Raw genomic sequence first — 4,727 nt, forward strand, 5'->3', positions numbered from 1 at the left:
TTATAGCCTTTGATTTTTTGATGACGAAAATGGGTAAAAGCTGAAAAATCATTTTTCGAGGATTTGGACGTTAATTTCTCGTTTAGTACGTTCCAAATAATGAAAAAAAAATCCAATTTTCGATTTTGAAATTTTAGGGTATCAGAGCAAAAAAGCAAGGTTATAGCCTTTGATTTTTTGATGACGAAAATGGGTAAAAGCTGAAAAATCATTTTTCGAGGATTTGGACGTTAATTTCTCGTTTAGTACGTTCCAAATAATGAAAAAAAAATCCAATTTTCGATTTTGAAATTTTAGGGTATCAGAGCAAAAAAGCAAGGTTATAGCCTTTGATTTTTTGATGACGAAAATGGGTAAAAGCTGAAAAATCATTTTTCGAGGATTTGGACGTTAATTTCTCGTTTAGTACGTTCCAAATAATGAAAAAAAAATCCAATTTTCGATTTTGAAATTTTAGGGTATCAGAGCAAAAAAGCAAGGTTATAGCCTTTGATTTTTTGATGACGAAAATGGGTAAAAGCTGAAAAATCATTTTTCGAGGATTTGGACGTTAATTTCTCGTTTAGTACGTTCCAAATAATGAAAAAAAAATCCAATTTTCGATTTTGAAATTTTAGGGTATCAGAGCAAAAAAGCAAGGTTATAGCCTTTGATTTTTTGATGACGAAAATGGGTAAAAGCTGAAAAATCATTTTTCGAGGATTTGGACGTTAATTTCTCGTTTAGTACGTTCCAAATAATGAAAAAAAAATCCAATTTTCGATTTTGAAATTTTAGGGTATCAGAGCAAAAAAGCAAGGTTATAGCCTTTGATTTTTTGATGACGAAAATGGGTAAAAGCTGAAAAATCATTTTTCGAGGATTTGGACGTTAATTTCTCGTTTAGTACGTTCCAAATAATGAAAAAAAAATCCAATTTTCGATTTTGAAATTTTAGGGTATCAGAGCAAAAAAGCAAGGTTATAGCCTTTGATTTTTTGATGACGAAAATGGGTAAAAGCTGAAAAATCATTTTTCGAGGATTTGGACGTTAATTTCTCGTTTAGTACGTTCCAAATAATGAAAAAAAAATCCAATTTTCGATTTTGAAATTTTAGGGTATCAGAGCAAAAAAGCAAGGTTATAGCCTTTGATTTTTTGATGACGAAAATGGGTAAAAGCTGAAAAATCATTTTTCGAGGATTTGGACGTTAATTTCTCGTTTAGTACGTTCCAAATAATGAAAAAAAAATCCAATTTTCGATTTTGAAATTTTAGGGTATCAGAGCAAAAAAGCAAGGTTATAGCCTTTGATTTTTTGATGACGAAAATGGGTAAAAGCTGAAAAATCATTTTTCGAGGATTTGGACGTTAATTTCTCGTTTAGTACGTTCCAAATAATGAAAAAAAAATCCAATTTTCGATTTTGAAATTTTAGGGTATCAGAGTAAAAAAGCAAGGTTATAGCCTTTGATTTTTTGATGACGAAAATGGGTAAAAGCTGAAAAATCATTTTTCGAGGATTTGGACGTTAATTTCTCGTTTAGTACGTTCCAAATAATGAAAAAAAAATCCAATTTTCGATTTTGAAATTTTAGGGTATCAGAGCAAAAAAGCAAGGTTATAGCCTTTGATTTTTTGATGACGAAAATGGGTAAAAGCTGAAAAATCATTTTTCGAGGATTTGGACGTTAATTTCTCGTTTAGTACGTTCCAAATAATGAAAAAAAAATCCAATTTTCGATTTTGAAATTTTAGGGTATCAGAGTAAAAAAGCAAGGTTATAGCCTTTGATTTTTTGATGACGAAAATGGGTAAAAGCTGAAAAATCATTTTTCGAGGATTTGGACGTTAATTTCTCGTTTAGTACGTTCCAAATAATGAAAAAAAAATCCAATTTTCGATTTTGAAATTTTAGGGTATCAGAGTAAAAAAGCAAGGTTATAGCCTTTGATTTTTTGATGACGAAAATGGGTAAAAGCTGAAAAATCATTTTTCGAGGATTTGGACGTTAATTTCTCGTTTAGTACGTTCCAAATAATGAAAAAAAAATCCAATTTTCGATTTTGAAATTTTAGGGTATCAGAGTAAAAAAGCAAGGTTATAGCCTTTGATTTTTTGATGACGAAAATGGGTAAAAGCTGAAAAATCATTTTTCGAGGATTTGGACGTTAATTTCTCGTTTAGTACGTTCCAAATAATGAAAAAAAAATCCAATTTTCGATTTTGAAATTTTAGGGTATCAGAGTCAAAAAAGCAAGGTTATAGCCTTTGATTTTTTGATGACGAAAATGGGTAAAAGCTGAAAAATCATTTTTCGAGGATTTGGACGTTAATTTCTCGTTTAGTACGTTCCAAATAATGAAAAAAAAATCCAATTTTCGATTTTGAAATTTTAGGGTATCAGAGTAAAAAAGCAAGGTTATAGCCTTTGATTTTTTGATGACGAAAATGGGTAAAAGCTGAAAAATCATTTTTCGAGGATTTGGACGTTAATTTCTCGTTTAGTACGTTCCAAATAATGAAAAAAAAATCCAATTTTCGATTTTGAAATTTTAGGGTATCAGAGTAAAAAAGCAAGGTTATAGCCTTTGATTTTTTGATGACGAAAATGGGTAAAAGCTGAAAAATCATTTTTCGAGGATTTGGACGTTAATTTCTCGTTTAGTACGTTCCAAATAATGAAAAAAAAATCCAATTTTCGATTTTGAAATTTTAGGGTATCAGAGTAAAAAAGCAAGGTTATAGCCTTTGATTTTTTGATGACGAAAATGGGTAAAAGCTGAAAAATCATTTTTCGAGGATTTGGACGTTAATTTCTCGTTTAGTACGTTCCAAATAATGAAAAAAAAATCCAATTTTCGATTTTGAAATTTTAGGGTATCAGAGTAAAAAAGCAAGGTTATAGCCTTTGATTTTTTGATGACGAAAATGGGTAAAAGCTGAAAAATCATTTTTCGAGGATTTGGACGTTAATTTCTCGTTTAGTACGTTCCAAATAATGAAAAAAAAATCCAATTTTCGATTTTGAAATTTTAGGGTATCAGAGCAAAAAAGCAAGGTTATAGCCTTTGATTTTTTGATGACGAAAATGGGTAAAAGCTGAAAAATCATTTTTCGAGGATTTGGACGTTAATTTCTCGTTTAGTACGTTCCAAATAATGAAAAAAAAATCCAATTTTCGATTTTGAAATTTTAGGGTATCAGAGCAAAAAAGCAAGGTTATAGCCTTTGATTTTTTGATGACGAAAATGGGTAAAAGCTGAAAAATCATTTTTCGAGGATTTGGACGTTAATTTCTCGTTTAGTACGTTCCAAATAATGAAAAAAAAATCCAATTTTCGATTTTGAAATTTTAGGGTATCAGAGTCAAAAAGCAAGGTTATAGCCTTTGATTTTTTGATGACGAAAATGGGTAAAAGCTGAAAAATCATTTTTCGAGGATTTGGACGTTAATTTCTCGTTTAGTACGTTCCAAATAATGAAAAAAAAATCCAATTTTCGATTTTGAAATTTTAGGGTATCAGAGCAAAAAAGCAAGGTTATAGCCTTTGATTTTTTGATGACGAAAATGGGTAAAAGCTGAAAAATCATTTTTCGAGGATTTGGACGTTAATTTCTCGTTTAGTACGTTCCAAATAATGAAAAAAAAATCCAATTTTCGATTTTGAAATTTTAGGGTATCAGAGTAAAAAAGCAAGGTTATAGCCTTTGATTTTTTGATGACGAAAATGGGTAAAAGCTGAAAAATCATTTTTCGAGGATTTGGACGTTAATTTCTCGTTTAGTACGTTCCAAATAATGAAAAAAAAATCCAATTTTCGATTTTGAAATTTTAGGGTATCAGAGTAAAAAAGCAAGGTTATAGCCTTTGATTTTTTGATGACGAAAATGGGTAAAAGCTGAAAAATCATTTTTCGAGGATTTGGACGTTAATTTCTCGTTTAGTACGTTCCAAATAATGAAAAAAAAATCCAATTTTCGATTTTGAAATTTTAGGGTATCAGAGTAAAAAAGCAAGGTTATAGCCTTTGATTTTTTGATGACGAAAATGGGTAAAAGCTGAAAAATCATTTTTCGAGGATTTGGACGTTAATTTCTCGTTTAGTACGTTCCAAATAATGAAAAAAAAATCCAATTTTCGATTTTGAAATTTTAGGGTATCAGAGTAAAAAAGCAAGGTTATAGCCTTTGATTTTTTGATGACGAAAATGGGTAAAAGCTGAAAAATCATTTTTCGAGGATTTGGACGTTAATTTCTCGTTTAGTACGTTCCAAATAATGAAAAAAAAATCCAATTTTCGATTTTGAAATTTTAGGGTATCAGAGTCAAAAAAGCAAGGTTATAGCCTTTGATTTTTTGATGACGAAAATGGGTAAAAGCTGAAAAATCATTTTTCGAGGATTTGGACGTTAATTTCTCGTTTAGTACGTTCCAAATAATGAAAAAAAAATCCAATTTTCGATTTTGAAATTTTAGGGTATCAGAGTCAAAAAAGCAAGGTTATAGCCTTTGATTTTTTGATGACGAAAATGGGTAAAAGCTGAAAAATCATTTTTCGAGGATTTGGACGTTAATTTCTCGTTTAGTACGTTCCAAATAATGAAAAAAAAATCCAATTTTCGATTTTGAAATTTTAGGGTATCAGAGTAAAAAAGCAAGGTTATAGCCTTTGATTTTTTGATGACGAAAATGGGTAAAAGCTGAAAAATCATTTTTCGAGGATTTGGACGTTAATTTCTCGTTT

This window comes from Hermetia illucens, chromosome 7 (assembly GCF_905115235.1).
Source record: "Hermetia illucens chromosome 7, iHerIll2.2.curated.20191125, whole genome shotgun sequence".
Taxonomy (NCBI): Eukaryota; Metazoa; Arthropoda; class Insecta; order Diptera; family Stratiomyidae; genus Hermetia; species Hermetia illucens.